The sequence below is a fragment of the Bombina bombina genome, chromosome 2 (assembly GCF_027579735.1).
Source record: "Bombina bombina isolate aBomBom1 chromosome 2, aBomBom1.pri, whole genome shotgun sequence".
In the NCBI taxonomy this organism is placed as follows: Eukaryota; Metazoa; Chordata; class Amphibia; order Anura; family Bombinatoridae; genus Bombina; species Bombina bombina.
The window spans coordinates 388,056,371-388,084,231 of record NC_069500.1 but is presented as its reverse complement, the minus strand read 5'-3'; the positions used below and the strand labels follow the sequence as shown (position 1 = coordinate 388,084,231).

At 37.5% G+C, this 27,861-nt stretch overlaps 1 protein-coding gene and 1 long non-coding RNA gene across 3 annotated transcripts in view; one reads left to right on the top strand and one right to left on the bottom strand.

The window, feature by feature from the left end:
• The window catches only part of LOC128648907 (uncharacterized), a 215,585-nt gene extending 188,304 nt beyond the window's left edge, over positions 1–27,281 (bottom strand). The window contains exon 1 of the long non-coding RNA XR_008400632.1: positions 27,194–27,281. This is a non-coding gene — a long non-coding RNA (uncharacterized LOC128648907). The remainder of the gene's footprint in view (positions 1–27,193) is intronic.
• The window catches only part of RIMBP2 (RIMS binding protein 2), a 1,089,352-nt gene that overhangs the window by 517,104 nt on the left and 544,387 nt on the right, over positions 1–27,861 (top strand). The gene's annotated exons all lie outside the window — the stretch shown is intronic.

The window sequence follows — 27,861 nt, the reverse complement described above, 5'->3', positions numbered from 1 at the left end:
GGTCCCAGGATCCCAAGGCGGTACTGATAGATGCTCTAGCAGTGCCTTGGTCCTTCAATCTGGCTTATGTATTTCCACCATTTCCTCTCCTTCCACATCTGGTTGCCAGAATCAAGCAGGAGAGAGCTTCGTTAATTCTGATCGCTCCTGCATGGCCACTCAGGACTTGGTATGCAGACCCAGTGGACATGTCCTCGGTTCCACCGTGGACTCTGCCAATGAGGCTGGACCTTCTAATTCAAGGCCCGTTCACACATCCAAATCTAATTTCTCTGCGTCTGACTGCTTGGAGATTGAACGCATGATTTTATCAAAGCGTGGTTTCTCTGAATCGGTCATTGTTACCCTGATTCAGGCTAGAAAGCCTGTCACCAGGAAGATTTATGATAAGATTTGGTCAGAATCAAGCCTGTATTTTCCAAACCTGGGTTTCTTCCTAAGGTTGTTTCTAATAAGAATATCAATCAAGAGATTGTGGTTCCTTCTTTGTGTCCTAATCCTTCATCTAAGAAGGAACGTCTGTTACATAATCTTGATGTGGTTCGTGCTTTAAAATTCTACTTACAAGCAACTAAAGATTTCAGTCAAACATCTTTTTTTGTTGTTTATTCTGGTAAGCGGAGAGGTCAAAGGGCTACGGCTACCTCTCTTTCCTTTTGGCTGAAAAGCATCATCCGTTTAGCCTATGAGACTGCTGGATGGCAGCCTCCTGAAAGGATTACTGCTCATTCTACTAGAGCTGTGGCTTCCACATGGGCTTTTAAAAATGAGGCTTCTGTTGAACAGATTTGTAAGGCGGCGACTTGGTCTTCACTTCATACTTTTTCCAAATTTTACAAATTGGATACTTTTGCTTCTTCGAAGGCTATTTTTGGGAGAAAGGTTCTACAAGCAGTGGTGCCTTCCATTTAAGGTCCCTGTCTTGTCCCTCCCTTCATCCGTGTCCTAAAGCTTTGGTATTGGTATCCCACAAGTAAGGATGAATCCGTGGACTCGATACATCTTACAAGAGAAAACATAATTTATGCTTAACTGATAAATTTATTTCTCTTGTGATGTATCGAGTCCACGGCCCGCCCTGTTTTTTAAGACAGGCATATATATTTTTATTTTTAAACTTTCAGTCACCACTGCACCCTATGGTTTCTCCTTTTTCTTCCTAGCCTTCGGTCGAATGACTGGGGGGTGGAGCTAAGGGGGAGCTATATAGGCAGCTCTGCTGTGGGTGCTCTGTTTGCCACTTCCTGTAGGGGAGGATAATATCCCACAAGTAAGGATGAATCCGTGGACTCGATACATCACAAGAGAAATAAATTTATCAGGTAAGCATAAATTATGTTTTCTTAGACCTTGAAGACCGCCTCTTATATGAATGCATTTTGATAGTTTTTCACCACTAGAGGGTCTTAGTTCATGTGTGTCATATAGATAACACTGTGCTCGTGCACGTGGAGTTACCTAGGAGCCAGCATTGATTGGCTAAAATGCAAGTCTGTCAAAAGAACTGAAATAAGAGGGCAGTTTGCAGAGGCTTAGCTACAAGATAATCACAGAGGTAAAAAGTGTATTAATATAACTGTGTTGGTTATGCAAATTTAGAGAATGGGTAATAAAGGGATTATCTGTCTTTTAAAACAATAAAAATTCTGGTGTAGACTGTCCCTTTAATCCCAAACGTGTTCAGTGGGGTTAAGGTCATGGCTCTGTGCAGGCTAATTGAGTTCTTCCACACCAAACTTGTCAAATCATGTCTTAATGGACCTCACTTTCTACCAGGGGCACAATCATTTGGGAAAAGGAAAGGGCCTTCCCCAAACTGTTACCACAAAGTTGGAAGCACCAAATTGCCTAAAATGTCTTTGTATTCTGTAGCATCAAAGTGACACTTCACTGGAACTAGCTAGCCCCAGACCATTATCCCTCCTCCACTAAACTTTACAGCAGGCACCATGCAGTTGAATAGGTAGTGTTCTCCTGGCACACACACATTATTTCATTGGACTGCCAGATAGTTAACATTTACTGTTTTTAAAAATATATAATTCCTTTATTACCTATTCCCCAGTTTTGCATAACCAATAATTATATTAATATGCGTTTTACCTCTGTGATTACCTTGTATATAAGCATCTTCTGACAGACCCCTGATCACATGACTGACTATTTATTATCTATTGACTGGCATTTAGTACTGTGTTGTGCTAAATTTTAAATAACTCCTTGGGCGTGAACACAATGTTATCTATATGGCCCACATGAACTAACAGTCTCCTGTTCTGAAAAGCAAATAAAAGAGCATGTGATAAGAGGCAGTCTATAGTGCCTTAGAAACAGGCAGAAATTTAGAGGTTTAAATGTTATAAAGTATATTAAAGGACACTGAACCCAAATGTTTTCTTTCAAGATTTACACCTATTATCAATATTTCTTCATTCTCTTGCTATCTTTATTTGAAAAGCAAGAATGTAAGTTTAGAAGCCGGCCTGTTTTTGGTTCACAACCTGGGTTGTGCTTGATGATTTGACTGCACCAATAAACAAGTGCTGTCCAGGGTGAAAACAAAGAAAAATTGATACTAGTAGTAAATTAGAAAGTTGCTTAAAATTGCATGCTCTATCTGAATCATAAAAAGAAAAAAATTGGGTTTAGTGTTCCTTTAATATACAATGTTGGTTGTGCAAAGCTGGGGAATGGGTAGTAAAGGCATTATCTTTTTAAACAATAACAATTTTAGTTTAGACTGTCCCTTTAAGTTGGATTCATCACTCTATAGAACACATTTCCACTGCTCCAGAGTCCAGTGGTGACGTTCTTTACACCCCTCCAGCTGGTGTTTGGAGTTGCACATGTTGATGTGAGGCTTGGGTACTGTTATTTGTCCATGGAAAGGCATTTTATGAAATTCCTGATGCACAGTTCTTGTGCTGATGTTGCTTCCAGAAGCAGTTTGGTAATCTGTAGTGTATGATGCAACGGATGATTGGTGATTTTTACACGCTACGCACTTCATCGCTTGGTTATCCCACTCTGTAAGTTTACATAGTCTACCACTTTAGTCACTTTACAATAATAGCAATTACAGTTGACTGGGGCCGATACAGAAGGGCAGAAATTTAACAAACTAACTTGTGGCAAAGGTGGCACCCTATGACAGTGGCACATTTTATTGTACTGCCAATGTTCGTCTATAGTCAAGGCTATGTGCTAGATTTTATGCACCTGTAAGCAATGGATGTGGCTAAAACACTTGAACTCATTTAAGGGATAGGAAAGTCAAAATTAAACTTGCATGATTAAGGCAGAGCATGTCATTTTTAAGACACTTCCAAATTCACTTCTGTTTTTAAATGTGCTTCATTCTCTTGGTATCCCTTGTTGAAAAAGAATACACATATATACTACAATAGTGGGAGCTAGCTGTTGATTGGTGCCTGCATACATTTGTCTCTTGTAACTAGATGTTTTATGCTAGCTTCTTGTAGTGCAATGATCTTCCTTCAGCAAAGGACAACAGATAATGAAGTCAATTTGAAAATAGAAGTAAATTGGAAAGTTGTTTGAAATTGTATGTTCTATCCAAATCATGAAAGAAAATGTTTGGGTTTCTTGTCCCTTTCATTTGTCTATATACATAAATATAGTTATAGTCAGCTTCAGAACAGCAGTGCACTGTAGTTAGCTAAACACATCTAGTGAGCCAATGAGAAGAGGAATATGTGCATAGACAGTGTCACCAATCACCATCTAGCTCTGAGTGGTGGGCTGATGCTCCTGAGCCTACCTAGGTATGCTTTTAAAGAAAAGATTAAAAAAAAAAGTAAGTACATTTGTAAATGTGCATGCAATGGGGCCTATTTATCATATGTCTGTCAGACCTGATCCGACTGTGCGGATCAGGTCCGACAGACATCGCTGAATGCGGAGAGCAATACGCTCTCCGTATTCAGCATTGCACCAGCAGCTCTTGTGAGCTGCTGCAACGCCTCCCCCTGCAGACTTGCGGCCAATCGGTCACCAGCAGGGGGGTGTCAATCAACCCGATCGTACTCGATCGGGTTGATTTCCGGCAATTCCTGTCCGCCTCATCAGAGCAGGCGGACAGGGTTATGGAGCAGCGGTCTTTAGAACGCTGCTCCATAACTTGTGTTTCTGGCGAGTCTGAAGACTCGCCAGAAACACGGGCCCACAGAGCTTGATAAATGGGTCCCATTATCTAAATAATGAAAGTTACATTTTTACTTTTGTGTACCTTTTAACCAGAAACTAGATGTGGTGCATAACATAAGATCTACGGATACAAAACGTTGACCACAAAGATAAATATTCTTGGTGCAGGGGATACCTCAGGCTCGTCGGAAACAGCATAACTGTCTCTGAGGCTGCGGTCTTCAATCAGCCTGATGCTATACGATCTGGTTCTGGTGAACTGCTTCTGCAATGATAAATGCCGACAGCCTATCATGTCAGACAGACATTGGTAAATCTTACCCCATGGAGTGCAAAAGAAATGAATTTGGGTGCATATCACCCTACTAGAACCACCACTGCCAGAACCAATGGCAGCAATTCTTAAATGGGTTGTGAAATGATTTTTTTATGTTTTGGCATTTATCAAGTGAATGAAGCAAATTTGACAATATAAATAACATACGGCCAGATTACGAGTTTTGCGTTATGAGTTGCTCGGTAATAACTTCCAAACTTTCCAAAAACCTGTGTTTGCAGGCAATATGGCAGCATTGAGATCCATACCATACACAAATACTGCTGCTTTGAGCTGGTTGTACATGCTCGTGCACGATTTCCCCATAGACATCAATGGGGAGAGCCGGCTAAAGAAAAGCCTAACACCTGCAATAAAGGAGCATAAAGCTTTGTAACGCAGCCCCATTGATTCCTATGGGGAAAGAAAATGTATGTTTAAATCTAACACCCTAACATAAACCCAGAGTCTAAACACCCCTAATCTGCCGCCCCCAACGTCGCCGACACCTACCTACACTTATTAACCCCTAATCTGCTGCCCCTATCATTCCCGCCACCTACATTACAGATATTAACCCCCTAATCTGCTGCCCCTAACATTGCCGCCACCTACATTAGTTATTAACCCCTAATCTGCCGCCCCCGACATCGCCGCCACCTACCTACACTTATTAACCCCTAATCTGCTGCCCCTAACATCGTCGCCACCTACATTACAGTTATTAACTCCTAATCTGCCGCCCCCGACATTGCCGCCACCTACCTACACTTTTTAACACCTAATCTGCGGTCCCTAACATCGCCGCCACCTACATTACAGTTATTAACCCCTAATCCCCCACCACCTACCTAAACTTATTAACCCATAATCTGCTGCCCCCAACGTTGCCGCCACCACTATACTAAAGTTATTAACCCCTAAACCTCTGGTCTCCCACATCACTAACAATAAATAAATAAATATATTAACCCCTAAACCTAACCCTAAGTCTAACCCTAACCCCTAACTTTAATATAATTAAAATAAATCTAAATAAAACTTACTATTATTACCTAACTAATTCCTATTTAAAACTAAATACTTAGCTGTAAAATAAACCCTAAGCTAGCTACAATATAACTAATAGTTACATTGTAGCTATCTTAGGTTTTATTTTTATTTCACAGGTAAGTTTGTATTTATTTTAATTAGGTAGACTAGTTAGTAAATAGTTATTAACTATTTACTAACTATCTAGTTAAAATAAATACAAATTTACCTGTAAAATAAAACCTAACCTGCCTCACACTAACACCTAACATTACACTAAAATTAAATACATTACATTAATTAAATACAATTACCTAAATTACAAAAAAATAAACACTAAATTACACAAAATGAAAAAGAAATGATCAAATATTTAAACTAATTACACCTAATCTAATAGCCCTATCAAAATAAAAAGCCACCCCCAAAATAAAAAAAACCCTAGCCTAAACTAAACTGCCAATAGCCCTTAAAAGGGCCTTTTGCAAGCCATTGCCCCAAAGAAATCAGCTCTTTTACCTGTAAAAAAAAATACAAACATCCCCCAACAGTAAAACCCACCACCCACACAACCAAACCCCCCAAATAAAATCCTATCTAAAAAACCTAAGCTCCCCATTGCCCTGAAAAGGGCATTTGGATGGGCATTGCCCTTAAAAGGGCATTTAGCTCTTTCACATTGCCCAAAACCCTAATCTAAAAATAAAACCCACCCAATAAACCCTTAATAAAACCTAACACTAACCCACGAAGATCCACTTACAGTTTTTGAAGACCGGACATCCATCCTCATCAAGCCGGGAGAAGTCTTCATCCAAGCGGGCAGAATTCCTCAATGAAGCCGGGAGAAGTCTTCATCCAAGCGGCAAGAAGTCGTCCTCCAGGCGGGCAGAAGTCTTCATCCAGACGGCATCGTCTATCTTCATCCTTCCGACGTGGAGCGGCTCCCTCTTCAAGACATCCGGCTCGGAGCATCCTCTTCTTTCGCTAGATCTTGAAGAATGAAGGTTCCTTTAAATGACGTCATCCAAGATGGCGTCCCTTGAATTATGATTGGCTGATAGAATTCTATCAGCCAATTGGAATTAAAGGGTAGAAAATCCTATTGGCTGATGCAATCAGCCAATAGGATTGAGCTTCAATCCTATTGGCTGTTTTTTTACCCTTTAATTACGATTGGCTGATAGAATTCTATCAGCCAATCATAATTCAAGGGACGCCATCTTGGATGACATCATTTAAAGGAACCTTCATTCTTCAAGATCCAGCGAAAGAAGACGATGCTCCTGGAGGATAACTTCTTGCCGCTTGGATAAAGACTTCTCCCGGCTTCGTTGAGGACTTCTGCCCGCTTGGATGAAGACTTCTCCCGGCTTGATGAGGATGGATGTCTGGTCTTCAAAAACTGTAAGTGGATCTTCAGGGGTTAGTGTTAGGTTTTATTAAGGGTTTATTGGGTGGGTTTTATTTTTAGATTAGGGTTTTGGGCAATGTTAAAGAGCTAAATGCTCTTTTATGGGCAATGGGGAGCTTAGGTTTTTTAGATAGGATTTTATTTGGGGGGTTTGGTTGTGTGGGTGGTGGGTTCTACTGTTGGGGGGTTGTTTGTATTTTTTTTACAGGTAAAAAAGCTGATTTCTTTGGGACAATGCCATGCAAAAGGCCCTTTTAAGGGCTATTGGCAGTTTAGTTTAGGCTAGGGTTTTTTGTTTTTTTTTTGATAGGGCTATTAGATTAGGTGTAATTAGTTTAAATATTTGATAATTTCTATTTTTATTTTGTGTAAATTAGCGTTTTATTTTTTGTGATTTAGTTAATTGTATAGTGGCGGCGATGTCCGGAGCGGAAGATTAGGGGTTAATAATTTTATTTTAGTGTTTGCGATGCAGGAGGGCCTTGAATTAGGGGTTAATAGGTAGTTTATGTTTGTTAGTGTACTTTGTGACACTTTAGTTATGAGTTTTATGCTACAGCTTTGTAACGTAAAACCCATAACTACTGACTTTCAGTTTACAGTACGGATCTTGTAGTTATAGGCTGCACCGCTCACTTTTTGACCGGACAGGCAAACTCGTAATACCTGCGCTATGGAAGTCCCATTGAAAAAGGACTTTTTAAAAGTGCGGTAGTTACGTTGTGTGACGGCCAAAAATGTGTGCGGTACACCTATACCTACAAGACTCGTAATACCAGTGGTAGTGAAAAAGCAGCGTTATGAGGCTTTTTCACTCATAACACAAAACTCGTAATCTAGCCGATAGAACGCTGTTTAAAGCTGTATGTGCTGTCTCAATCAAGAAAGAATATACAAAGACTTTACTGTTCCTATTAATATTTGTGGACCTAGTTGATACCTAATTTCTCCACCTTATCTCTTGTTAAAGCATCACACCTATTTATTCTTTAAGCGAGACAGACAGAAACCCAAAGCTGTTTAAAAAATCACCTTTGCAAGTCAGTATAAGACCCCTCCTCTTCTTGGCAGATAGGTACCACTTTTTTTATTCTGCTCTCTAGACAGGATCCATGGCTTTTCATTGTTCTCTAGGTTCTGCTGAGTGACCTGTTTTTTGCTCTTGCAGGCACTTTGTATATCAGGCAACTACTTTATGTATATTACTTCTGAAACAGACGACTACGTCTTTACTTATTTACTGGACCAGCAAATGTGTTTTATCCATATGTGTTGTGGGAACTATAGTTTAGCTTGTATATAATCATATTCCCTGCAACAGAGATTGACTTCACATCTTTGTCATGATTGACTTTTATAGTTGTTTTTGGGACTTAATTTGCAACAAGTGAGCAGAAATGTTGTACTTCAACTAGTTATTTATAGTCAAACCCAGACATTTTACAAGTTGGATCTACTTTATGTTACTGTGTATGACAGTCTATTAATCTGAGGAATTATTTATTAATGTTTATGTTCTTAACAAGCAGTTTCCCTTTTCTCCAAAAATAGTTGCCTCCTTAGTATAATTGATTTCCTCTATTTAGATAGAGCTATCCATAGTCAGACTATTAACAGGAAGAGAATTGACTAATCTAATTCCTTAATTATATTATATGCTCCTATTTTTATATATTTATGAATGATTACAGACTGAAGGTATTTGTTACTGATTATACATGGGTTTTTGTTTTGATCCTTGTGATAGTTTTTATCTCCATCAAACTGATGTTTTTTCTGTATACTAGATCTGGGAAAAAAATAAAAAAAATATTTAATAATTTTAGAACTCTTGAAGCACTAGCTGTTTTCCTGTTCCTTTTATTTTAATTACTGTATTCATATTTTGTCTTATAAGAGCTATGAAATCCTCACTATTGCAATTTACATGAAACCAGACTATTTTTATTTTTTTAAATCATCTTTATTGAAAGAAAAATCAGGTTGTATGAAACAATTACAAAATGCTTCAAGACATCTTACAGCAACAATCTTACAGCAACAAGAGAAAAGTCATTGTTGCGTACATAATGTTTAAGATTAGTATGATGTCATGCTGTGCAAGCAAATAAGTAACTAAATAAATAACTGACTGGCCACCCAAATGATGTGCCAATAGAAGAGAAAGAGTGGTGGAGAAAGGGAAAGAAAAGAGAAGCGGTGCAAAGCAAGGTAGGGTAGAGGGCAGTGACGTGCAGTGACGTCAGAGGCTGGTGAGGCAGTGGCTAGGATACGCCTTCATTCTTTAGATATCCTTTGTTGAAGAAATAGCAATGCACATGGGTGAGCCAATCACATGAGGTATCTATGTGCAGCCACCAATCAGCAGCTACTGAGCATATTTAGATATGATTTTCAACAAAGGACATCAAAAGAATGAAGAAAATTAGATATTAGATGTAAATTGGAAAGTTATTTTAAATTTGCATATGGGTTTCATATGGGTTTCATGTCCCTTTAAATGGTGTCTTGGAAAACTGGTCAACTTAGTAAACATCTGATTTTAGTCTAAAAGGATTGTAACAGAAACTCTTGCCAGATAACACAATGCTTGCTCTGATTATGAGATCTAGAAATCCATGCCCATTAAAATATGTTTAAAACATACTTTTTACTTTAATGCTGCAAATTATGCTTATAGATTCTTTCATTACATAAGGGATGAGAGTCAGAGGGGGAGGAAGAGAGACAGAGAGAGAAAGAGACCATGGGGGAGAACAACACATAAGAAGAGATATGGATAGATAGAGAGAGACAGCAGAGCTACAGAGAGTTCAGAAAATTAGTCTATAATTTAGTGTGAAGTACAGAGGCAAGCTGCTAAGTTAGTGGGTGTAAAGTTTGAGGAAAGCAAAATACAAAAACGACCCTGCTGTAAAAGAATAAAAAAACACTAAACCACATTCATTAAATTATCATTTTCACTAACAGAATCCCTTTCAGTAAAATCTTACTTTAATAAGATGTGGCTGAAACACTGCTCTCTGTGCCTCTATTCCTGCTCTGTATAAGGATTCAGGAAGTGACAGTGGCACATTCCACTGCACTTAGAGGGGAAGAACAGAACTCTCTTTTTCACTTTAGCAAAGCTAGCAGGTTCACAGGACAGCAACAAAATATATGAAAGTTGTTTTTTTCCGTTTTTGTTTTGTTTTATATTATTTAACATCCAGCCCCAACCCTATGTTCCACTTACTAATGCCTCTCGCTGGATTGGTTCAGCCCAAATAGGACTGCCTCAAATAAGCAGTTAATGGGCCATGCAATAATCTTAACCACTTGCATCCAGTAGGTGGCTCAGCATGTTGTGTAATGGTGGGCAGACCTGCTTGTGCCTCTCCATTGCACAACATATAGCTGTGAGAGAAAAAAAAATGCTGGGGAAAAAAAATTTTTTTTTTTTTTTAAAGCCAATAAAAAAAATATATATATTTTTGCCCATATGAGAGGTGAAGCACTGCCTCACCTGCCTCTAGTGACTGCACATCACTGGTAGAGGGGAGGATGTGTATGGGTCCTTTATGTAGAGAGGTAGGAGTGCTAGGACTTTGTAGGTCCACTTGGCCTTTATATTTGTTGATTCAGACAGAGGGATCTTCTGGTGGTGTGGTGTTTAGTGTCTGTCTATAAGATATTATTTTACCTGTTTTAAAATATCTGTATTTCTCCAGCTTTAGTGTATTTTCCATATGATCTATCCTGGAAGCTATGGTGGGGATTGTTTGTGATTTCCATAAGCTGGCTATTAGGGTACAGGAAGAGTTTAAGGACAGCTGAGTTAAATGGTGGTGGAGGAGGCAAGAAATCTTTGGCAGTAAGTTAAGAAGGGCTGTTTCAGGTTCAAGTTTGAAAGTAGAGTTGGGTCCTAATAGGGTATAATTGAAATGTTCAATGTGGGACCAGAAGGGTTTTAGTTTAGAGCTTTTCCACCAGCTGTGCATCATTGATCCTCTCCCCCCACATCCTCTCTCGGTGTTCCGATGTAGTTGGGGTAAGATAATATCTGGTTTTAATTGCCTTTTTTATTGCAACATCCTTTAAGTTAATTCCCTGTTTAAAGCCTAACAAGGATCTTTGGTGTTACTTTAGGGCCAAAAGTGACTTGTTATAAATTTGTACAAATCTTTTGTTAAAATAGGAAATTTGAGATTTGTGAATCTATTAGCGATTGTGAATTACAAATATTTTCATGTCTCACTATCTTGCTCACAATTTGCGACTTGCCTGTATAGAGCATAACAACCGAAATTACTAGAACTTATTTAAAAACATGAGAACTATTTGAATTGTCTTTATTTTGGTATAGGGTCCAAAAGAGGCCTTGGTATATATACAATATGGCAACGCATGGCAAAATGTAGCCGTCACCTGCTCCACACAACCAATAACACAAGTGCAGGGCATGTCAATCGCCCCAAACATGCAAGTATCAGTTTAATTGATCTCAAGACTTATGAGGTGGTGGAGAGACAACATAAGCATTTACTGTTACTTAAATTTGTGGCTGCTCCGCAAAGCATCAAAAGCTGTGAATGTAGATTAATAAATTTTGCCCATAGTATTCTGTGCTGGACTATATAATATTGTAAATCTATCGGTCAGTTTCTTTAATCTCAGAGACCTTGAGAGGTCTTTATTATTGTAAAATCTTATAAAGTATAATGATTGATCAAGCTCCTATAGAGATCCATCATTCAAGGCCAAAATGTTATTGGAGTTACAGATTAGTTTGTATAAAATGATCGGTTGAAAAGGGACTTTTGGAGGTTAACCCGATTGTTATTATGACTTACAGATTCTTTTATTCTGTATTATAGAGGAAAATTGTTCACATGCTTGTTTTGTGGCTCCTGTTCTCAGTGATATATTTATCGTAGTTTTAAACCTCAATTAAAAAAATGTACATTAACAAAGCCCTTACTGAACGTGTATTTCATTTTTTATTTTTTGGTCATTAGGCGCACACTTCATGGCGCTCAAATTTAAATAGTTGTGCAGAAAAAAAATGTGTACGTAACTGGTCAAACGTTTTGGGAATGTTGTTCTAGACAAGGCATAGACAACCTATGGCATGCATGTCATATTTGATTTTTATGGTGTTCAGAGTGCTGCAAAGGGTGTGACACAACTGAGGTCTATTTTGGGTGTGTGTGCGTGGTAGATGGGCTGTAGGACCAAAGGTGTGATCTGATTTTAGTCATCATCTTTATTATTCAATATGCAATAAACCGCTTTTCACTGACACGGAAATGTTAACGCACCACTCGTAATCTGGCCCTTTATGGGGAATTATATGTTGTGTTAATTTATACAATAAAGGAGAATGCATTTTTTTAAGGCAGTGTTGGCCTGGAAATTACGCATTTAACATAATGCATCTCTCTTTTGCAAATGGTAGGGCCTATAATATGTAGGAAGCAAACAATAATCATTCAAAATTGTAAGAATATTTAATACAATCACTTTTTATCTTTATCATTTTTATGGTTTTATAGACTTTTTAATTAGCAATGCAGTTCCATTTTTACAAGAATTTTAATATGTATTTTTATTTGATTACAAGTAGCATTAACTTTGTACACATGGTGTATAGCGAGCTCTTTTAATGCTTGTACCAGCTTTGTTATAGAACAACAAATACTTGTTCTTGTATCTGAAATAGGCAGTTATTTATATCACAATGTCATTTTATTGTTTCATTTTATTCCAGTTTATTTGAAGATGTGTAACAGTGAAACATTCAAATGCTAATGTACTGGAAATATCTTTTTTTGTTAATGTGTAACACCGCAGACTTTATAATTCCAATAAAGATACATTTATTGTTAATTTAGTGCATCTAGCTTACCAGACACCCTCATTAGGGACAGACTTGATAAACTCATCTTCAAGATGTTTTTTTGATACTATTTTTGACCAGATGTTAACTGAGATAAGGGGAATTGACTTTCTTAGAGATCAGGTCCCAAGAAAGGATTGTGGTCTTTTGTGAAAGTACTGAACAGTTATTGGCAATAAAATATAATCTTCTGCCATATGCTGTGTGTTTTCAATTTGAGATAAAGAAAAAAACAAAAACACTTCCACATTAAATCCAAATATGCTCTATATATATTTATTTTTAGATAGAACAAAAACATTTTGAGTATCATGTCCCTTTAACATATTAACAGCACCCTCATGTTCTAGTTCCATTGATTGCTTTCTCTATGGAAAGCAGATTACATCACAATGGCTTCCTTCTTGGGGGGCCCTGTTTTGGGGCTGCATCAAGTGAATCGTTTCTAACATTTTGCCTAGCATAATGGTAATTTACTTCTATTATGAAATTTGTTCTCTTGATAAACCTAGGTAAGCTCAAAAGAAACTGAGGAGCATGCACTTGACTAGAACTCTATGGAAGCAGTGTTTGCAAATATTTCTGTAGCAATGTTGTACTTTGTTGCAAACATTGCTTCTATAGAGTGCTAAAGGCATGCACATGCTGCTGAGCTCTTATGAGCCTTCATAGATTTACTCTTCAATAAATATTTCCAATAGAACAAAGCAAATTTGATGATAGAAGTAAATGGAAACGTTGATTGGAAAGATGTTTAAAAAATAATTTTAACTTTACTGTCTCTTTAAAAAGAAAATAAATGTATTGTTTTCAGGGCTGGGCTGGGAATAAAAAGCAGCCCTGGAAAATGTGTAGACCAGCGCTATTTTCTATTGAATCAGTAGAATGCACATGCGTCATTTTTCTCAAAGGGTATTACTGGGATACTCCTTCCCCCAATATGTTTTTCAGAATTAAATTATATTAGTTTGAATTAAAATACCAGATTTTTAGCATTTAGGCACCCTACAACCCAAATTGTGCACGAGTGACCTAGTCACAGAGAGGGCGCTTAAGAGCAGTGGTTCATAAAAATGTAGCAAAAATAAACAGATATTGCGTCACAGACACCTAATGACGGATAAATAGCATATAACTGTACTGTTTCACCAATTAGTTTGTAACAATAACTTTGTAACAACAAATGTAAAAAAGAGAAACCTTCAAAAAGTTCACTTGTAATTCAAAGAGGTATGAATGTCCTCTGGAAGGGAGTCCTTCAAAAAAAGAAAGAAATAGTTGCTGGGATGGCTGCCTCCTCCTCACTGTCTGATCCAGGTAAAACTAGAGAAAATTAAGAAAAACAGAGGGGCGCCTCATGTGTGGTATCGTCAAGTACACAACAAACGTTTGTTGTGTACTTGACGATACCACACATGAGGCGCCCATCTGTTTTTCTTCATTTTCTCTACAACCCAAATTGCATCCATTAAACACCCTTTTAAATTGTAGCTTTCCAGCCCCAGCTGCTGTTCTGGTAGGCCAATCCGGCCTTGATTGTTTTAATATATATAATAGTTGTGTCAAGTTAAAATATATTTTTTTAAAAACTAATAAACTCTCATTTCAATCTTCTGTGACTGGATTAAAGCAGTCGATGATTTGCAGAAAAATAAAGGCTTTATCTTTTTAAATGTTAAAGAAGCAGATTCAATTCAAGAAACCAAAAGTATAGAATTTCCAAATCTTGAAAATGTAAGTGAAAACATGAATGCAAAATGAAAGAATCACAATCTTTATCCTTCCCCAGAAGCAAATCCATAGAAGTGAATACGCCCTCTAAAACCAACGCAGTGATATCAAGATTGCAAGTCATGCAGTAGCTTTTCGAATATCAATCACAAGTCTTTAGAAAAACGTATCAAATGATTTATCTACAAAACTCCTCATAGACTTGTTGAATGGTGATTTTATGTAGAAAATCATTAGATACGTTTTTCTGAAGAACTGTGATAGACCTTATTATGTGGGATAGAGATGGCAGCTGCCTGAATAAGTCCTTCAGGATTTCCAAAGCCATTACAGACCTACAATAATTCAATAACACTGTTCTTTCTTTTTAAAACTCTGCTCACTTGGATCATTATGAAAGGTTGTTAATGTATAAATCAAAACATTCTCAGCAAGATTAAAAGTAGCGCGTTATGAGTTTTCCGCGCAATCAATTTCCATTGCGCAGGAATTACAAGTCTTCAAAAATCGTGATTGCGCGCATGCAATCGCCTTTTAAGCAACAATCCTTTCCACACTCATAGAGCTTTAGTTAATGCTTTTCCGCAGCAAAATAGTTTCATGAAACACTTAAAAAATACATTACAAAGTACAGTTACACTTATATTAACACTGTCTAATAAAATTCTATAAAAAAAATATTGCACACAAACGTTATAAGGGCTCAAAGATAGGAGATCTTGACGCAGGGATTTTACATTGACATACATACACATACATAGAGAAACATGGATTTATATGTATAGACATATGTTTAACTATTGAGATAATGAAAATATTTTACATTACAATCTTATGCACATTAAACAATTCACATATAGATCTTGAGATATCTAGACGTATATATATTCATATACATATCTCGCAATAAATAGATATATCAGTTCAAAATATCATCAAATATATATAGAAATATTTATTTAGAAATAAATAAAACATACTCCATTGTGAAAACATTTTGCATTTTCATGTACACTTTTCAAGGAGAATATGTCATGGGTTTTGTGCAACATATTAGGTTGTTTTTCTTTTCTATTTGTCTTCTTCATTGACTTCTATAGGGAATATGTGAATGTGCACGCAATTTCGCAGTTTGCATTAGGCGACTTAACGTGCACGCAAATTAAGTTAATTTGCAACTTGTAATACCTGCGCAATACCAAATGCGAAAAAGCCATAACGTGTGCGGGGTTTTCGTAACGGATTAACTGATTTGCAACGCGACTTGTAATCTTGCTCACTGTGTTATTTGAGGATTTCACTATAATGAAAGAAAAAAATGAATTCACAACAAAGGCAGCTGTCATTTCTTTAATGTAGCTGAGATTGGGAGTTTTTGTGTGTGTGTTTCTACAGGTGATAATATCTCATTAGCTCCATTACTCAACTATGGCCTTGATTTATCAAAGGTCTTGCGGACCTGATCCGACAGTGCGGATCAGGTCCGCAAGACCTCGCTAAATGCGGAGAGCAATACGCTCTCCGCATTTAACATTGCACCAGCAGCTCACAAGAGCTGCTGGTGCAACGCCACCCTCTGCTGACTTGCGGCCAATCGTCCGCCAGCAGGGATGTTTCAATCAACCCGATCGTACTTGATCGGGTTGTTTTCCGGTGATTCCTGTCTGCCTGCTTAGAGCAGGGGGACAGGGTTATAGAGCAGCGGTCTTTAGAAGACTCACCAGAAACACGGCCCTTCAAGCTCTGTACGAAGCTTGATAAATATGGGCCATAATCTTTGTAAACTACCTAACAGTACCATAATTTTATTTTTATGGTCATAATAAAAAAGAAAGGTTGTTTAGCCTTTATTTTATTAATATGTTGATTTGAAAGGAAAGGTATGTTTTTGCCTTAAAGTGACATGAAACCCACATTATTATTTTTTCATGATTTAGGAGTATGCAATTTTAAACAACGTTCCAATTTACTTCTATTATCTAATTTGCTTAATTTTCTTGATATATTTGTTGAAATGCATACCTAGATAGGCTTAGTAGCTGCTGATTGGTGGCTGCACATAGATGCCTCATGGGATTGGCTCATCCATGTGTATTGCTATTTCTTTAACAAAGGATATCGAAAGAATGAAGCAAATTAGATAATAGAAGTAAAATGGAATGTTATTTAAAATTGTATTCTTTAGCTGAATCATGAAAGAAAAGTGTTGGGTTTCATGTCCCTTTAAGAGATGGTGAACTAGAAGACACAATTGTGCTTTTAAAACATACATAATATGCGCGGTATCCAACGAGAGCAGAAAGCTTACTTCTAGCGCAGATAGCGATTTAGTGGGAGCAATACATAACGCTCCACTTGTAATCTGGCTTTAAATCTGTAATTCCCGATAACATGTTTATTATGTGTAGTTAACAAAAACTAATGGCTAGATTACGAGTTTTGCGTTATGAGTAAAAAAGCAGCGTTATGCTTTTTCACTACCGCTGCTATTACGAGTCTTGTAGGTACAGCTGTACTGCACACTTTTTTGGCCTTAACACAAATTAACTTACGCAATTTGCATAAAGTCTTTATTCAATGGGACTTTCATAGCGCCGATATTACAAGCTTTTTCTGGGAGGCCAAAAAGTGAGCGGTACAGCCTATCCCGCAAGATTCGTAACGCATTCTAAAGTCAGTAGTTATGAGTTTTACTCTACAAAGCTGTAGCATAAAACTCATAACTAAAGTGCTAAAAAGTACACTAACACCCATAAACTACCTATTAACCCCTAAACCGAGGCCCTCCCGCATTGCAAACATTAAAATAAAATTATTAACCTCTAATCTGCCGCTCCGGATATCGCCGTACTCCCGCATCGCAAACACTAGTTAAATATTATTAACCCCTAATCTGCTGTCCCTAACATCGCCACAACCTACATTACAATTATTAACACCTAATCTGCCACCCCAACGTCGCCGCCACTATACTAAAGTTATTAACCCCTAGACCTAAGTCTAACCCTAACACCCCCTAACTTAAATATAATTAAAATAAATCTAAATAAAAATTCCTATCATTACCTAAATTATTCCTATTTAAAACGAAATACTTACCTATAAAATAAACCCATACGCCTAGATTTAGAGTTCTGCGTTAGCCGTCAAAACCAGCGTTAAGGGGTCCTAACGCTGGTTTTGGCCGCCCGCTGGTATTTAGAGTCAGTCAGGAAAGGGTCTAATGCTCACTTTCCAGCCGCGACTTTTCCATACCGCAGATCCCCTTACGCCAATTGCGTATCCTATCTTTTCAATGGGATCTTCCTAACGCCGGTATTTAGAGTCTTGGCTGAAGTGAGCGTTAGAACTCTAACGACTAAACTCCAGCCGCAGAAAAAAGTCAGGAGTTAAGAGCTTTCTGGGCTAACGCCGGTTCATAAAGCTCTTAACTAATGTGCTCTAAAGTACACTAACACCCATAAACTACCTATTTACCCCTAAACTGAGGCCCCCCTACATCGTCGCCACTCTAATACATTTTTTAACCCCTAACCTGCCAACCGCACACCGCCGCCACATACATTATCCCTATGTACCCCTATTCTGCTGCCCCTAATATAGCCGAAACCTGCATAATATTTATTAACCCCTAATCTGCCCCCCCAATGTCGCCGCTACCTTACCTACACTTATTAACCCCTAATCTGCCGACCGGACCTCACCGCCACTATAATAAATGTATTAACCCCTAAACCTAACTCTAACCCTAACCCTAACACCCCCCTAAGTTAAATATAATTTAAATCTAACAAAATAAATTATTTCTTAATAAATAAATGAATCCTATTTAAAGCTAAATACTTACCTGTAAAATAAACCCTAATATAGCTACAATATAATGAATAATTATATTGTAGCTATTTTAGGATTTATATTTATTTTACAGGCAACTTTGTATTTATTTTAACTAGGTACAATAGCTATTAAATAGTTAATAAATATTTAATAGCTACCTAGTTAAAATAAGTACAAAATTACCTGTAAAATAAATCCTAACCTAAGTTACAATTAAACCTAACACTACACTATCAATAAATTAATTAACTAAACTAACTACAATTACCTACAATTAAATCAATTAAACTAAATTAAAAAAAAACAAATACTAAATTACAAAAAATAAAAAAAGATTACAAGAAATTTAAACTAATTACACCTACTCTAAGCCCCCTAAAAAAATAACAAAGCCCCCCAAAATAAAAAAATGCCCTACCCTATTCTAAAATAAAAAAGTTAACAGCTCTATTACCTTACCAGCCCTTAAAAGGGCTTTTTGTGGGGCATGCCCCAAAGAAATCAGCTCTTTTGCCTGTAAAAAACTCATACATTACCCCCCCAACATTACAACCCACCACCCACATACCCCTAATCTAACCCACCCAAACCCCCCTTAAAAAACCTAACACTAAGCCCCTGAAGATCTCCCTACCTTGTATTCACCCAGCCGGGTATCACCGATCCGTCCAGAAGAGGGTCCGAAGTCTTCATCCTATCCAGCAAGAAGATGTCCTCCAGAGGGTCCAAAGTCTTCATCCAGGTGGCATCTTCTATCTTCTTCCTTCCGGAGAGGAGCAGGTCCATCTTGAAGCAGCCGGCGCGTATCCATCCTCTTCTTCCGACGTCCTAACACCGAATGAAGGTTCCTTTAAATGAAGTCATCCAAGATGGCGTCCCTCAAATTCCGATTGGCTGATATCATTCTATCAGCCAATCGGAATTAAGGTAGGAAAAATCTGATTGGCTGATTGAATCAGCCAATCAGATTCAAGTTCAATCGGATTGGCTGATCCAATCAGCCAATCAGATTGAGCTCGCATTCTGTTGGCTGTTCCGATCAGCCAATAGAATGCGAGCTCAATCTGATTGGCTGATCAGCCCCGCAAAAAGCCCTTTTAAGGGCTGGTAAGGTAATAGAGCTGTTAACTTTTTATTTTAGAATAGGGTAGGGCATTTTTTTATTTTGGGGGGCTTTGTTATTTTTTTTTAGGGGGCTTAGAGTAGGTGTAATTAGTTTAAAATTCTTGTAATCTTTTTTTATTTTTTGTAATTTAGTGTTTGTTTTTTTCTGTAATTTAGTTTAGTTGATTTAATTGTAGGTAATTGTAGTTAGTTTAGTTAATTAATTTATTGATAGTGTAGTGTTAGGTTTAATTGTAACTTAGGTTAGGATTTATTTTACAGGTAATTTTGTATTTTAACTAGGTAGCTATTAAATAGTTATTAACTATTTAATAGCTATTGTACCTAGTTAAAATAAATACAAAGTTGCCTGTAAAATAAATGTAAATCCTAAAATAGCTACAATATAATTATTCGTTATATTGTAGCTATATTAGGGTTTATTTTACAGGTAAGTATTTAGCTTTAAATAGGATTAATTTATTTAATAAGAAATAATTTATTTAGTTAGATTTAAATTATATTTAACTTAGGGGGGTGTTAGGGTTAGGGTTAGACTTAGCTTTAGGGGTTAATACATTTATTAGAGTAGCGGCGAGGTCCGGTCGGCAGATTAGGGGTTAATAAGTGTAGGTAGGTGTCGGCGACTTTGGGGGGGCAGATTAGGGGTTAATAAATATAATATAGGGGTCGCAGTGTTAGGGGCAGCAGATTAGGTCTTCATATGGATAACGTAGATTGCGGCGGTGTCCGGAGCAGAAGATTAGGGGTTAATAATAATATGCAGGGGTCAGCGATAGCGGGGGTGGCAGATTAGGGGTTAATAAGTGTAAAGTTAGGGGTGTTTAGACTCGGGGTACATGTTAGGGTGTTAGGTGCAGACTTAGAGAGTGTTTCCCCATAGGAAACAATGGGGCTGCGTTAGGAGCTGAACGCTGCTTTTTTGCAGGTGTTAGGTTTTTTTTCAGCTCAAACTGCCCCATTGTTTCCTATGGGTAAATCGTGCACAAGCACATTTTTCAAGCTGGCCGCTACTGTAAGCAACACTGGTATTGAGAGTTGAAGTGGCAGTAAATTATGCTCTACGCTCCCTTTTTGGAGCCTAACGCAGCCCTTCAGAGAACTCTAAATACCAGCGTTATTTAAAAGGTGCGGGGGGAAAAAAACATGCGTAGCTAATGCACCCCTTTGGCCGCAAAACTCTAAATCTAGGTGTAAGTTAGCTACAATGTAACTAATAGTTACATTGTATCTAGCTTACGGTTTATTTTTATTTCACAGGTAAGTTTGTATTTATTTTAACTATGTAGAATAGTTATTAAATAGTTATTAACTATTTACTAACTACCTAGCTAAAATAAATACAAATTTACCTGTAAAATAAAACCTAACCTGAGTTACACTAACACCTAGCACTACAATTAAATAAATTACCTAAATTACAAAAAAACCCACTAAATTACACAAAATAAAAAAAGAAATTATCAGATATTTAAACTAATTACACCTAATCTAAGAGCCCTATCAAAATAAAAAAAAACCCAAAATAAAAAAAAACCCTAGCCTACAATAAACTACCAATAGCCCTTAAAAGGGCCTTTTGCGGGGCATTGCCCCAAAGAAATCAGCTCTTTTACCTGTAAAAAAAATACAAACAACCCCCCCAACAGTAAAACCCACCACCCACACAACCAACCCCCCAAATAAAATCCTAACTAAAAAACCTAAACTCCCTATTGCCCTGAAAAGGGCATTTGGATGGGCATTGCCCTTAAAAGGGCATTTAGCTCTATTGCTGCCCAAACCCTAATCTAAAACTAAAACCCACCCAATAAACCCTTAAAAAAATCTAGCACTAACCCCCGAAGATCCACTTACAGTTTTGAAGACCGGGCATCCATCCTAAACGAAGCGGCAAGAAGTCCTCAATGAAGCCGGGACAAGTCTTCATCCAAGCCGGCAGAAGTGGTCCTCCAGACGGGCAGAAGTCTTCATGCAGACGGCATCTTCTATCTTCATCCATCCGGCGAGGAGCGGGTCCATCTTCAAGACATCCGGCGCGGAGCATCCTCTTCTTCCGACGACTAAAGACAAATGAAGGTTCCTTTAAATGATGTCATCCAAGATGGCGTCCCTTTAATTCTGATTGACTGATAGAATTCTATCAGCCAATCGGAATTAAAGGTGAAAAAATCCTATTGGCTGATGCAATCAGCCAATAGGATTGAGCTTCAATCATATTGGCTGATCCAATCAGCCAATAGGATTGAGCTTGCATTCTATTGGCTGTTTTTTGTAATTTAGGTAATTGTATTTAATTTAATTTGTTTAATTGTAGTGTAATGTTAGGTGTTAGTGTAAGACAGGTTAGGTTTTATTTTACAGGTAATTTTTTTTTTTTTAACTAGGTAGTTAGTAAATAGTTAATAACTATTTAGTAACTATTCTACCTAGTTAAAATAAATACAAACTTGACTGTAAAATAAAAATAAACCCTAAGCTAGATACAATGTAACTATTAGTTATATTGTAGCTAGCTTAGGGTTTATTTTACAGGTAAGTATTTAGTTTTAAATAGGAATAATTTAGGTAATGATAGGAGTTTTTATTAAGATTTATTTTAATTATATTTAAGTTAGGGGGTGTTAGGGATAGGGTTAGACTTAGGTTTAGGGATTAATAAATTTAGGATAGTGGCGGCGATGTTGGGAGCGGCAGATTAGGGGTTAATAAATGTAGGTAGGTGGCGGCGATGTTAGGGGCGGCCGATTAGGGGTTAATAATATTTAACTAGTGTTTGCGAGGCGGGAGTGCGGCGGTTTAGGAGTTAATATGTTTATTATAGTGGTAGCGATGTCTGGAGCGGCAGATTAGGGGTTAATAAGTGTAGGTAGGTTGCGGCGACATTGGGGGCGGGACATTAGGGGTTAATAAGTATAATGTAGGTGTCGGCAACGTTGGGGGCAGCAGATTAGGGGTTAATAAGTATAATGTAGGTGGCAGCGATGTTGGGGGCGGCAGATTAGGGGTTAATAAGTGTAAGATTAGGGGTGTTTAGATTCGGGGTTCATGTTAGGGTGTTAGGTGTAAACATAAATTTAGTTTCCCCATAGGAATCAATGGGGCTGCGTTACGGAGCTTTACGCTGCTTTATTGCAGGTGTTAGGCTTTTTTTCAGCCGGCTCTCCCCATTGATGTTTATGGGGAAATCGTGCACAAGCATGTAAAACCAGCCCACTGCTGACTTAAGCAGCGCTGGTATTGAAGTACGGTATGGAGCACAATTTTGCTCTATGCTCACTTCTTGCCTAATAACGCCGGGTTTATGAAAACCTGTAATACCAGCGCTGTAGGTAAGTGAGCGGTGACAATAACGTGCAAGTTAGCACTGCACCCCTCATAACGCAAAACGCGTAATCTAGCCGTAATATATTATTTATTTTTCCTGTAATTTAAATCTGAAAATAGTGTTTTTTCCACAGTCCCAAAGAGGCTGCAGTACAATCTGTAGGATTCATACATTTTGACTGTACATCATTCTATGCCGTAATTGTGCATTTATATCAGTCCCTTACTGGCTATAGCAAAATAGATAAACTAAACATACTGAAGAGCCTTCTTAAAGGGTGTGCCCCTGAACTTCAAAACACATTGAGGGTGAGATGATGTTTCTGTATCTTTGAAACATGTTTATTGGATGGGTTAGGCTATAGCCTTTAGGACTATACTACTAAAACTGTGTTATCCAGGGTATCAATTGATTTCATTATGTGGTTAGAAGTAATTTCAAGCACCTACAATTTTTAGTTATCTTGGAAGTGCTATATAATAAATAATTGTGTTTGGGAAAAAAAAATATCATCCTTGACTGCCTTTTCTATCTGTAAAAAGTGTTAATCTGACATAACCATGAGAACAGAGACAGTAAACCTGTATTGGAAAAAAATGATCAAACATATCTGATTAAATAAATAATGTTACCAAAATGTAGTTATTGTTTGAAATAGTTACCTTGATTGGTGTTCTCTACTGTAGTGGAATTAGAGCTGTATGAGAATTTGATTGGAGTAATAAAGCCTGCAGTAACACCAATTAGCTGTTGTTCATGATCTCTGCATGTGTTTAAATACATTTGCATTCATAAAAGCAAGGAAGCCCTTTAATTCCACCACGGGAAGCGAAGAACTATAAATAGCTTTCAACAAGCTTGGTATATGTTCTTGGGAATAATCAGCAACAAAGGAACTATACAACATGCATATTGTAAAATGGCATTTGTGTTTGTAATCTGATTTTGTTACTTTTTTACCTCATTTGACTGAGGAAACTATTGTCAGGGGCTTATTGTTTATAAACCTGTATTATACTAGAATGGCATTTAGATTCCATGTAAAAAGCTGCATATAGCCTGCTATTAGAGTGGATCAAATGAATCTGTATAGAAACATTCGCCTAGATTACGAGTCTTGCGTTAGCCTTAAAAAGCAGCCTTGAGGGGTCCCAACGCTGCTTTTTAACGCCCGCTGGTATTACGAGTCAGGCAGGTACAGGTGTACCGCTCACTTTTTTTTAACTATTTAATAACTACCTAGTTAAAATAAGTAGAAATTTACCTGTAAAATAAACCCTAACCTAAGTTACAATTATACCTAACACTACACTATAATTAAATGAATTCTCTAAACTACCTACAGTTAATTACAATTAAATTAAATAAACTAAATTACGGGAAAAAAACACTAAATTACAGAAAATATAAAAGAAATTACAAATATTTTAAACTAATTACACCTAATCTAATCCCCCTAATTAAATAAAAAAGCCCCCCAAAATAACAAAATTCCCTACCCTATACTAAATTACAAATAGCCCTTTAAATGGCCTTTTGCGGGGCATTGCCCCAAAGTAATCAGCTCTTTTACCTGTAAAAAAAAATACAATACCCCCCCAACATTAAAACCCACCACCCACACACCCAACCCTACTCTAAAACCCACCCAATCCCCCCTTAATAAAACCTAACACTACCCCCTTGAAGATCACCCTACCTTGAGCCATCTTCACCCAGCCGGGCACAAGTGGACCTCCAGAGCAGCAGAAGTCTTCATCCGATCTGGCCAGAAGAGGACATCCAGACCGGCAGAAGTCTTCATCCAGGCGGCATCTTCTATCTTCTTCCATCCAGAGCGGAGCGGGTCCATCTTTAAGACATCCGACGCGAAGCATCCTCTTCCATCCGACGGCGACTGAAGAATGAAGGTTCCTTTAAGTGACGTCATCCAAGATGGTGTCCCTTCAATTCCGATTGGCTGAAAGAATCCTATCAGCCAATTGGAATTAAGGTAGGAAAAATCCTATTGGCTGATGCAATCAGCCAATAGAATTGAGCTTGCATTCTATTGGCTGATTTGAACAGCCAATAGAATGCAAGCTCAATCCTATTGGTTGATTGGATCAGACAATAGGATTGAACTTCAATTCTATTGGCTGATCCAATCAGCCAATAGGATTTTTCCTACCTTAATTCCGATTGGCTGATAGGATTCTATCAGTCAATCGGAATTGAAGGGACGCCACCTTGGATGACGTCACTTAAAGGAACCTTCATTCTTCAGTCGCCGTCGGATGGAAGAGGATGCTCCACGTCGGATGTCTTCAAGATGGACCCGCTCCGCTCTGGATGGAAGAAGATAGAAGATGCCGCCTGGATGAAGACTTCTGCCGGTCTGGATGTCCTCTTCTGGCCGGATCGGATGAAGACGTCTGCCACTCTGGAGGTCTACTTGTGTCTGGTTGGGTGAAGATGGCTCAAGGTAGGGTAATCTTCAAGGTTTTATTAAGGGGGGATTGGGTGGGTTTTAGAGTAGGGTTGGGTGTGTGGGTGGTGGGTTTTAATGTTGGGGGGGTATTGTATTTTTTTTAACAGGTAAAAGAGCTGATTACTTTGGGGCAATGCCCCGCAAAAAGCCCTTTTAAGGGAAATTTGTAATTTAGTGTAGGGTAGGGAATTTTTTTATTTTGGGGGGCTTTTTTAATTTATTAGGGGGGATTAGATTAGGTGTAATTAGTTTAAAAATTGGTCGTTTCTTTTTTATTGTCTGTAATTTAGTGTTTGTTTGTTTTTGTACTTTAGTTTATTTAATTTAATTGTATTTAATTGTAGTTAGTTTAGGTAATTAATTTAATTATAGTGTAGTGTTAGGTGTAATTGTAACTTAGGTTAGGGTTTATTTTACAGGTAAATTTGTACTTATTTTAACTACGTAGTTATTAAATAGTTAATAACTATTTAATAACTATTGTACCTAGTTAAAATAAATACAAAGTTGCCTATAAAAAATAAATAAACCCTGAGATAGCTACAATGTAACTATTAGTTATATTGTAGCTATCTTAGGGTTTATTTTACAGGTAAGTATTTAGTTTTAAATAGGAATAAATTAGTTAATTATAGTAAATTTATTTAGATGTATTTAAATTATATTTAAGTTAGAGGGGTGTTAGGGTTATACTTAGGTTTAGGGGTTAATAATTTTATTATAGTGGCGGCGACGTTGGCGGCGGAAGATTAGGGGTTAATACATTTAATATAGTTGCGGCGACGTTGGGTGGGGGCAGATTAGGGGTTAATAAATAAAATGTAGGGTTCGGCGATGTTGGGGGCATCAGATTAGGGGTTAATACATATAATGTACGTGGCTGCGGTGTCCGGAGCGGCAGATTAGGGATTAGTAATATAATGTAGGTGGCGACGATGTCGGGGGCAGCAGATTAGGGGTTAATAAGTGTAAGATTAGGGTTGTTTAGACTCGGGGGTTCATGTTAGGGTGTTAGGTGTAGACGTAAAATGTATTTTCCCGTAGGAAACAATAGTACTGCGTTAGGAGCTGAATGCTGCTTTTTTGCAGGTGTTAGGTTTTTTTTCAACCAGCTCAGCCCCATTGTTTCCTATGGGGAAATCGTGCACGAGCACGTTTGACCTGCTTACCGCTAACGTAAGCAGCGCTGGTATTGAGGTGAGATGTGGAGCTAAATTTTGCTCAACGCTCACTTTTCTGAGGCTAACGCCGGCTTGCAGAAAACTCGTAATACCAGCGTTGTCTTAAGTGAGTGGTGAGAAAAAAAGATATTCCTCATGTGATAAAACTACTTAACTTTAATAAGATGTCACATAGAAACAAATGACATTTTTCTTTAAATTGATATTGTACTAAAGCTATATTGTGGCTATGAAAGAACCACATTTAAACATGCTGAACATAGTATTTTTTTCCTGGAGTAGTTTAAACAATATCTGCTTAAAATTAAATAAAAACTGATTTAGCAGTATCAGTTGTCACCTGTTAATGATCACTGGTTGATAAGAACTTCTGCTTCAGCTCTATTGGTGCAGAGGGACACACCTCTGAAAGCCTGACAAGAAAATGTTTGTTCATTTGCCGTTTTGAAATGTCCTTTTTATATGAAACAATGGTCAACTTGAATACAATGTCCCTTTAAATTATTGATTGTTACTTTGTCTTTACTTTTAGATTTTTTAGATCATTGTAAACATTTAGTGCTTTTCATTTGGAATTCTAACTAAAAGGTAAATCTCTTCTTAAGAGTATGATGCATATTTTCCAGAAATGAAAAGGTTAAGCTGTTAGTGCTATTTGTTCCTATTAAACCAAGTATTCCCAGAGAAGTATAAAGGTCAAGAGTCTGTATTCACCTGGTGGCTGCGCTGCTCTAAGGTTTGGAGAGCAGCCTATCAGCAGTGTGGTCCATGACCTGAATTATGCCTGGGAGCTTTGAACCAGCCTCGTAGCAAACCTGATTAAGTCATTAAACTGCAGACCAGCAGAGTCAGTAAATGAATTACTAATCTAAAGGCCCTGTCTCCAGAATGACATTTCCGCCAGGCGGTCTGCGCTAAAGCAGAAAAAAAAAAACCTAAGAAAAAAAAAGAAGCAATTAAATTTTATAACTAAATATTATTAATGTGTCCCTGTACTGCCTGTTCATGATTCCTTAAATCAAATTAGTCTTTATTAACAAGGGCCAATTTATTTGGCTAAAATAGCGTTTCCTAATAAACTGGGACACCCTGCTTGTAATAAAGGAATATTAGCAACACCGTGAGAACAATACAAATACATCAGCCTTTTTAAATAAGAGCTGTTTGCGAACTTTAGAAATTATTTTGGTTGTAATAATTTGTAAAAAATAAAATAAATAAAAAAAAAAAAAAACAGAAATATTCTGGTGCTTCTTGGAATAGACTTCCTGAAAGCTGATCATAATATAAAGGTTCACACCCCTTTCACAATATAGTTCTCTAATTAATATTATTATTTAAACTTGGCAAGGCTCTTTTATTACATGTGACTACCTAGGTTT